The following is a 10,202-nucleotide window of genomic DNA, read 5'->3' on the forward strand; positions in this document are numbered from 1 at the left end:
TTATGTCGCTTCTTATAAACCTATTTCCAACAAGCAACAGATAAGGCCATTTAATTCAGAATCTAAACGATGGCAGAAAAGAAGTTTTGGACCTCCAGAAGTATGCGCACCAAGATGGCATAGTATGTAACCTGAACATAATATGTGTGTACCAGTTAGGATTCAGGTTGTGCGACATCTTGGTGCGCATACTTCTAGCGCATCGAAGTTTTTTTTTAAATTCGGTTGATATTTCGCAAACTGAAATTATCCAGTGCGCTACGACGGAAAGTTTGTGTCATGGAAACTACTTCAATAGATTTCTTACGGAGGCACATTTTACGGTATCAATATCCGGCAAAATCTCCTGCGTTGGTAAATTTTTGCTAAGAGATTGCTCAGTGAGTGTTTTTTACTTCTGAATGAGTATACCCGTAACTCAATCGGAGATGAATCTTTTCAATATTTGAGTGAACGCGTGTCCTTCGTTTGAGCGAATCTTTTTGAGAAAGAAAAAAGTTTTTGGGAAAACTTGTCATGCGCAAGTTTGTTACAAACATGGCCGACTGTTTATAAATATTTAATATTTTTCAACCACACCTCGAAAGATATCACGTCTTCGGCTCGTGGGTTGTGACGACACATTCGTCACAAGACCAAACGATGATCACGCCACAATCTACCTCGGATGATTTCCGTGTCACGTGTTTTAAAATTCCCCAACCGATGAATTGGCTTCGCGGTAATCACCACTTGTAATGGCGTATGGCTGGATTTTGAAATATGGCATGACCGTTTCTTTCGGCTCTTTCTATGAACAATACTACGTACAAGTAGTCAATCACGTCACGAGTACGGAGTAGGGTTTTAGATAACAGAGATCTCTCCCCACCTTACGTGGGGGAGAGATTACTTTATAAACCAGTGTGATTGAAACTTTTTTCATCACGAGTCACTTAGCACGGCCAAATTTTTTCGCGACCTTCATGAGTTAAAATAAAGCGAAGTTATAATACTTCGAATGAGACCGACGTGGTTGTATATTATCAAACAAAATATCGAATCTTGCCTCTATATCAGTGATGTGGGCCCCATGACTGATTACAAATTTGAACATAAGTCAAGTGTCGATTCAAGGTCACCGGAACCTTTGCGTAGCACCGGGGGTCGGGCCATAATTTGAACAGCCCATGAACGGACTCAAATTCTCTCTCTCTATATATATTAGTTCAACATTACGAGACGAGTAAGCATTAGCGCTGGGCATTTTCGAATACCTTGTGAATTCAGAATCGAATCGAATAATTTTTTCGAATCGAATCTCGAATACTTTGAAATATATAATTGTAAGCGACTTTTTTATATTGATTGGTCCTCTTGACAAATGAATTACTGAAGACATAGAATACATCACTCAGATAGATTACTGAGCGTTCACACACAAAATAACAAACACGTTTTATCAGTAACTCACTAGAAAAAATAGACATATGTTAGAATTGCGTTGAAAAAATATGAATTCAATGAAAACAAAATTGGGGAATTCACCTCGACCATTGGCAAAAAGAAGAAAACAAGATGGCGGCGATTCGAAATTTAGCTCTGAACCGATTCGAATATTCGATTCGAAATGCTCAGCCCTAGTAAGCATACACCTGCCTGCGATCCTATCATAGTTCATTTATCATAGAATATGATATTTCACACCTATTACGGAAGATACTATTTTAGTGGTCACCCGTCACTTTGCTCAGAGATGATGCTTTTGGGGGAATTTGGATGACCTTGCTAAACGCGGAATACACCATAAGTGGAGACGCAGTTCTTACCCCTTCATGGCAATTCCTGTCAAGAACGAACCGCGGCGTCTCTTGCCGTGATTTTATGGCGCTATTCAGTAATCAGTATCACAGGTATATTCACAAAGTCATGTACCAGATTTTAGTATATCATGAGGAATTATATCCACTCAAGCCTGAAATCTAACCTCGAATCCATCGTATTTGTATCTATAAGAAAAATGGGTACTCCTGAAGTATGCGCACCAAGATGTCGCACAACCTGAACCCAGACCTGGTACACAACATGCGCCATCTTGGTGCGCATACTTCAAGAGGTCCGAAAAATGTACTAACTTACCCAATATTTGTCACCATCAGGGGCAGCCCTGCCATTACAGCCGACATGCCTTGGTCACGACAGCAAAATTTTTCTCGCCATTGGTTTGTGACAGATAAAAGTCAATCGCCGTGGTTTGCCCATAGAGGCCATGGTTTGGAAATCTCGCCATGATTTTGCGGCAGCTTCAGACGCCACAAAATACTTGAAACTGCACTTGCACAAGTATGTAGGCTACTGTACGGGGGTCTCTCATAACTGGGTCAGGTTCCCATCGCGTCTGGAGGGCCTGGTGTGGACTTCTTGACAATTCCGTCTAATCTGACTTCATCCATTTTTCTGACACTGCATTCTACTTTTTCTTCTCTTTTCTTAGTGTGTGTATGAGATGAGTTCGTGAGCTTGGGTGATTGTCTTATAATTCGATCACCCGGTTGATTCCCACTAGCGCTTTCCCGAGGTAGTTTGAGCTCTTTGCTCACTGAAATAACTCCACTGATCCATGGGCTCTAAATTTATTTGATTGTATTTTATTCCCACTCCCGCCACTTATCTCCACAAATTCACGCTGGGCAATAGGCATGGACCACCATATATATAGATATATATAGTAGTTTTATACCGCTCGCCCCCATTATCCCAATTTTAATTTTCAGATTTATCATATGTCACTAAATTACAATTTTGGTCAATTGTCTTTAGATTTTTTTCTTTCTGCGACCACTTCACACTTTTCTTCACCTCAATTCGGTCGATTATTACACATACTGTGTTCAGGATGTGCGCCATCTTGGTGCGCATACTTCTGGAGGCCCAGGCAAGCGGTACAGTCGTTTTCATCTTTAGTTGCCGAGTTGGCCAACCCTTCGAAGCAAGATTAGCGGGTTGGCCACGACTGGCGTTGATTCAAGTGTTATATATAAACTTCAATTATATATTCACCAGATCGCGAGTTACTTGACGATCATCCGTCATTTATTTCATATTTCTTTGGGGGGCTGGCCCAGTTAGATAGGCCGCAATATTTACTTTTATGATGACATTTGTTATTTTCATTACATGCTTAATTAATTTCTTATTTAGGTTAAATATCATTTGTATAAATACTGTTTTAGCCCGCCCGTGTGGGGGAGGCCAGGGTTACTGGCGATGTACCGCAATGAAAGTACTCATGGTCAAAAAAATGTATGTATGTTTAGTAGTCGACCGTATTTCGCTCAGAGATGTATGAGTATACATAACTTCTGAGCAAAACTTTGTCATTTCAGTGACAGCCCGTAAGTTTGATTAGAGATCACATTATTCTTAAAACCGAACTAAAAAAGCGCGAAAATAAATTCCAGCCATGACGTAAACTCACTTAACCTTGAACTCATTCCGCACGAATGAACCCGAATCAACTTTGTTTCCCGCCACTCGAAGATTATCGAGGGCGTTGAGCATAATTTACGGATCATTCGAACTGAAAGAAATACCTAGCTAGAATACATTCCTTAAACTTTGTTTTCGCCACTTCTAAGAGGCCACGTATGAACGTTATGAGAGAAGACTTCCACTTGGTACCATTCAAAGCAATAATTCAAGTAGGACAGGATTCACATATTTCAACCTGGGGGAGAGGAAAGCCGATTAGACGGCCTAATCATATGAAGAACCACGGCTTCTCGTCCGGTTACCATTGACTTTGATTTGTTTGAGTTTTGACTACAATGCGTTCATTATTTTGCTTTCCTCTGTTGAATTTTAGCATTCGACGAAATGAATACAATATCTTATCAAAACTCATTAAAAGCAGGACAAGGAGTAAGGGAGCCACAAGTATTCAGGGTCTTTAAAAAGGCACAAAAGATGAAAGTCTGGAAACCACTGGCGTTATAATATTTAAGCCTGGCCGTATAGCCAAGAATTTTCTAAAGAGGGAGGGTTTTGACGTTTTTAATTCAGGATGGAAAACGTAAATTTTCATGAGTCTTGAGTGTATATAAATCGTTTCAAGGTACGAAAAATTGATGTTTATGATATGCTTTTCTTACATTATAAAAGGAGGATGGGTCCGCCCTCAGCGCTACGTCCCTGCACTGGAGGGTATTTCATAGAGACTGAGATGCCAGAAAAAGCCTCTGACACGAGACAACAATTCAATTTAACACGGACAGGGGAACAGTTAAGTTAGCCCTTCGAAATAAATCCACAAATTTTTTCGAATAAACCTAAAACACAGAATAACAATTTCTTTTAATAGCGCAACTGAACCGGCACCGCCCACGTACCTCGGGGCGAGGAATAAATTCGGCATAAAATATGCGAAGAATTTTCTCTCGTTTCGCCAGGATTTTGTGGTATTTCATCGAAAATAGGCAGTTCGAGACAAGCTTAAAGTCTTGCGTCAATGGGTACTTACTGGCGCCTAATGCACCACCCCTTCACTGAATACTAGCATCATTTGAGTATGACTCAGACGATCAGCCGCAAATACGTAGCTGTAAATGTTGTTCCCACACAGATTCGTGTTCGTATTACAGGGGCAGTGGCGTATCTAGGGTGTGGCAGCCATGGGCGCTGTTTGAAAAAGGCGCAGAATCGGTGAAGTCTTTTATTCGTAAACAATTTTAGCAAAATAATTTCAACTTGGAAATAATTGAAATTCGTATTTCTAGAGTATAACGTACAAGTGATTTGGTTTCTGCGAGACTAACTACTTATCCTTCTTCTATTATTTTGTGCCGGTGGATCCGTATGCGTATGACGTAATAATGCTGTAGCAAGAGTAAAGACGAGAATATCGGTTGGAAACCGAAGACTTATCGATCGATAGTTAGGGGATCCCCCAAAACAGAAACTGCAGTTTCGATTCATCCGCTCTTGTAACTTGCGCACTACGCATCGCACACACACACTCGGCGGGTTTCAAAATTCTCTCGCTTTACAAAAATCTAGATTGCTATATCAATAATTGATTGATAACTCGCTAATTATACGACATAATTCGCCCAAAATCAATAGACTTCTGGTCCGAGATAAGATGAATGCACATGCAAAATCTGGAGCAGATTCAATCTCGCTTTCGTGAGATATCGCGTGCATCTAACAGACACACACACAGACAGACAGACAGACAGACAGACAGACAGACATACAGACAAATACCTATCAATATACTTACCGATCTTAAGATCGATAAGTAATAACTATCCTAAGTGATACAAGAGTCCTACTGCACACTAACACAAATATATTTCCGTGACGATTCGTCTGACCAAGGTCAGACTTCTTCAGACATACATAGTTCAACTATAACATGTCTGTTGTCCTATTATAACGCAGCAGTCCTAAACTGCAGTTCTACTTGTTGGGGTGCATGTCGGACATCTGTGTCTTAGGCCAAAAAGGTCTTAATAAACATGTATCCCGTCTCTCTTATACTGTTTAATTATTATGCAGATACTGTTACAGTTTTGAGGCAAATAAACATACAAATCCATATCCCGAGCAGGTTGAATAAAAATACAATACCTTTTTTAGTATTGGGATCCCTACGTGGGACACCCTGTAAGTGCGAGTGAACTGAATTTAACATCTGCCCGATACTGATCCCATAACGGCATGACCGACATAGACTGGCAAATGGACGAGAGGCCGTGGTTTGCCACACGTTTCATCGGCTTTTTTCTCCCCCGGGATAAATATAAAAATTCCATTCCAGGATTAAGCCGTCTGATCGGCTTTCCACTCCTCTGGATAAATACGAAAATCGTATAGTGAGCTCATTTCCGACGCAATCACTACGTCATATTATACATTGTTTTGTAAGAAAGCCACGTACCAATCGATTATTCGTTAACAGAGGATTTATAAACCGCCATTGATTGGTAATTGAGTCGTCATAATCGATACTTTTTGTTTTGACATCTGTCGAACGAGAGATATGTAGAAAGAGGAAATTCGTTAAATATACTTGAATTTTACAGTAATTGTATTTACTTTTTTGGATCAAATAAACGACTATTTTAATAAAGATATTCACGGGCTCCGAATAAGCCTTTCCACGAGAAAACACATTGATATGCAATAACTCATTTTTATTTTGGTGATACGAAATCTTTCCGATTCGGTATTGTTCACGCAACATATTACACCCTTGATGGGGATGATTGGTGGGTGAGAGGGGCTGGCATGGGATTTGAACATCGTCAACATATTTAACCCCACTCAACGCCCCCCCCCCCCCCATTTCTCCCCCAAACTATGCATAAAAAAACGAACAATTTTAATTCTATTTAAGCCAAGAGATCTTTATGATTACCATAAAATGCAAGTTAAATTGACTGTTTTTGTACGCTTATAATAAATCAACCACGGAATTCGATTTTTCATTGGCGAGTGCTTTGGGATTCATGCTTTCAAAAAGTGTGTCATCTGAGACAAAAGAGTAGGAAGGCTTTGAGCTGCCTTATTGACAGCAGGTTCGGAATAGACGGGTAGGCAGCAGGTTGAGAATGAAATGGGTACGTGGCAGGAATCGCCTTTTCAATGGCGTCAAATGGTACCTGCGCGACATATACCCTCACAAGTATAATAACAGTTAATCTCTCAGTACATGTCAATGACCTGCCGATTAGTAAGAAAGTTTATTTTGTCACGTGGAATATATATTTGTGTTCTTGGAATCAGTATTGGATACAAGTCCATAAACCCTGACTCGCGAGTCAACTCGAGACACGGCCACGGGCCATCTTAGTCTATGGTTAAGTCGGTGATCTTTCAAATTGGAGTGATAGAAAAAGTGTAATGTATAAGTATAGGTGAACTTTTCAATCTTTTTTTAAATGCAATTTTGCGGCATTTCAAGTAAGACATATTTTTACACGCTTTTTTCAACACCATTCAGCTCTAAGGAAATTGGAAGTGTGATGGCAAGTACATTCCCAACGCTTATCCCAATTGTCAACGGCAGAGTCCAAATACGGAAGTTGTTATTCAGGACTTTCAGACTATTTTTCAAATCTCGCACTAACAAAGAAGCCGAAACTACGCTATAAAGTTGTCAATAGTACTATTGTATCGCCTTCCACAAAATCGGATATACTTGCGCGTCATATAGGTACTTTCTGTTGTGCAATTCATGAAAAGGCTTTCCCTTATCGATGACCGAATACGATCGAAGTAGTGCAATCTCTTACGACAGCATTTTCCAACCTTTTGTTTGTGCATGCCCAGGGGGGAAGATTCACACGAAAAAAAAATGCTGCTCAAAAATAAAACTCATTTTGTGTTTGTTAATGTGTACTTTATGCCTTTGAAAGTTTGTAAACATGTAGGCAGGAATAAAGGTCAACTCTTCTTTTGCATCTCTGCCTGATTATTCCTCAGCGCACCTTCCGGGGACCGCTGTCTTATGCGCTTACACTTTATTTAAGCCGGCGTTCAGTTCATTCCGCATCGCCAATCCTGTTTACCAAGAGTGCCCACTCACTCCTGGGCACTCACGCCCGACTCGACCTAAGCGAGCCGTCGTCTTACCAATTTAAGTTTAAGGATAAGTTGGCAGCGTTTATTTTGCATAGGTGAAGGCACGCCACGATTTCTCAAAGCTCGCTGATTGCAAACAAGCGCAGCTTTCGGATTAGCGAAACTTATGAGTAATTACTGGTAAAAAATTCTATGTGAAAATGATTTTTTTTGCATTGGTAATCAAAATATGCGGCCATAAAATCACTACATGTGGTTTATTATGCAAGCAAATTGTTACGTCGCGAGATTTCACCAATTTCATTAAAATATGGGTTGCTTGAAAAAAGGTGGCAACCGCTGCTATATATTACCGGCGAAGTCGTAAATCGCTAACGACCTGTTCGCCTGAATAGCTATTTAACCATTCCGTGTTCCGACATGTACCGGTACCGGACGAGAGATGGTGGTATTGGTATGCCATATTATTAAGCCGTCTTATTGTCGACTTATTTCCTCCCTAAACAAATATATAAACCCTGTGCCACAATGAAGTCATCTTATCGGCTTTCCTCTCCGTTTTGTAATATAAACCCCCCACTATAATGCCGGCGTGGATCGCTAACAGCGTGGATCAAACATTCCGATGTTTACTTCGTCGACTACTACAAAGTTTTATTACGTCATAAATACATCGTGGAACGAACTTTAGATCGTCGTACTTTGGTCGGACTCGCGTGATTCTCTGGAATGTTATTAATGTTAAAAGTTGGAAAACAAATTAAATCTATTGGGAAGTTTTCGGAAATCGAAATTAAATGTTGTCGAATCGTTTATTTGTGGATATCTTGGTGGATGTTGGATGATTTACATTGTGAGATCACGGCATCCGTCATTTTTTTTTGTATATAATGACGTGAAACGTCGCTTACACGTGTCAGTTATCTCTCACTGCAAATGCTGCAAAGTTGCAATTAAACAAACATTATTAAACAATCGGATAATAAAGATTTCACTAGAAAAGATTTTATAGCGATTTCGAAGGAATGATTATTTTCAAAAGAATTTACTCTTAACAAGATCACGCGGTGACGCATTTACTATTGAAGAAGACTCGTAGCTTAGCAAAGTTACTGGAACTGTGTAGATTTATTGTGGTGAATCACGCGCCAACCAATGGCACGAGACTTTTAACAGTTTTAAGTAGTTCAGTCAACATCTATGAGGTACAACAGCCCGGAAGTTCTATACAGTCGCGTCTTTTTTGTGTGTGTTATTTCTGGCCAAAGCCTCGTCTTACAAGGTTTGTGTTTTTTTGTGAGTGTGTGCTGTAGAGCGGGCACATGATATTTCTTATGTTTTAAACATTTTTAAAGATTTACTCGCTCTCAAGAATTCTCCATTTTTGATTTGTGCGTATTATGGAGTTTTCAAAATAATTTAACTACCTATCTTTGGGTAGTGCGTCCCGAAAACTGATTCGGGTTTGCTTTCGATTTCTTAGTATCACGACTCGAAGCGGGCTATATATAGATGTATCTTAATTAAAAGTAGAGTACGATACGATACTTGAAGATTTACGTAAGTGAAGAGCGTGACGCACGCTCACGTTACGACAACAGAAACGAGAGAAAATCGCTCCTCGCTATTCGAACGTTGTCAGTTTATGAGAAATAAAAATAAATTTCACAATCATTTTGATAAAAAAATGCCAAATAAATAGATTTTGTTTGACTTTATTTGTATTCATTATTTTGTACGGCATCATCATTTTCCATGCGATTAACCCATTTCATAGGCTTTCTCGCTTCATAGGCCCGTCAAAATGAATTTTGAAACATTTATGAATTTTAAACGGTAAACTGGACGGTTATTTTTATTTATCGCAAATGCGTCTAAAACGAATGACTGTTTAACTATTACCGCATCCGACGTTCGCTGATAACTAAACGATAAATCTTGATTCGCCGAATCAAGCCGTTTCCCTTCCATCAGAGACAATGCACAACAATATTGTTATATACCATTTATGCTTCCATGTAATAAAAAAAAAACAGTCAAGTTGATTCTATAAAACCTTTTTTGAATTATATTTCTTCGGTGGACCACCAAATATGTATTTTTACTTTCTGGATAGATCCAAAAACTCATTTTTAAAACAGAATCGAATTCTTAATGGCAAAATACACGCATAGCGACATACCGTAGCAACGAGAGAGAAATTGTCACCGGCGTTTTTAAATGACGTAATCCCAAACAAGCGATCTGATTGGCTGATAAAAAGTGGCCTGATTTTGAGCCGACACCCATGCGATGCGCTTCGAGAATTTTATTTAAATTTCAAACATGATCGTTCAGAATTATGTTATATTCGAGTGCTTATGTATGAGTTAAGCGCGATTTAGATTACGGAATTTGGAAATTTTTGAATGGAAAAAAAATCTCCGGAATATCTTCGAGGTGTTACTTTTTATGGTGAATTTCTTCGACTCTCGGTTAGTTTGTGAGTGAGGCGTGGGGCGCAAGGTTTCTTATTTTCATAATAGTCTTGAGGTAGGTTGGCTTGTGTTTTTGATTATGTTTGAGGTTTCAGAATTCTAATAAGTTTGATTAGTACCGCCGGGACATCTACTACTGACTACCGGTACCTGAAACGG

This window comes from Styela clava, chromosome 13 (assembly GCF_964204865.1).
Source record: "Styela clava chromosome 13, kaStyClav1.hap1.2, whole genome shotgun sequence".
NCBI classification, from domain to species: domain Eukaryota; kingdom Metazoa; phylum Chordata; class Ascidiacea; order Stolidobranchia; family Styelidae; genus Styela; species Styela clava.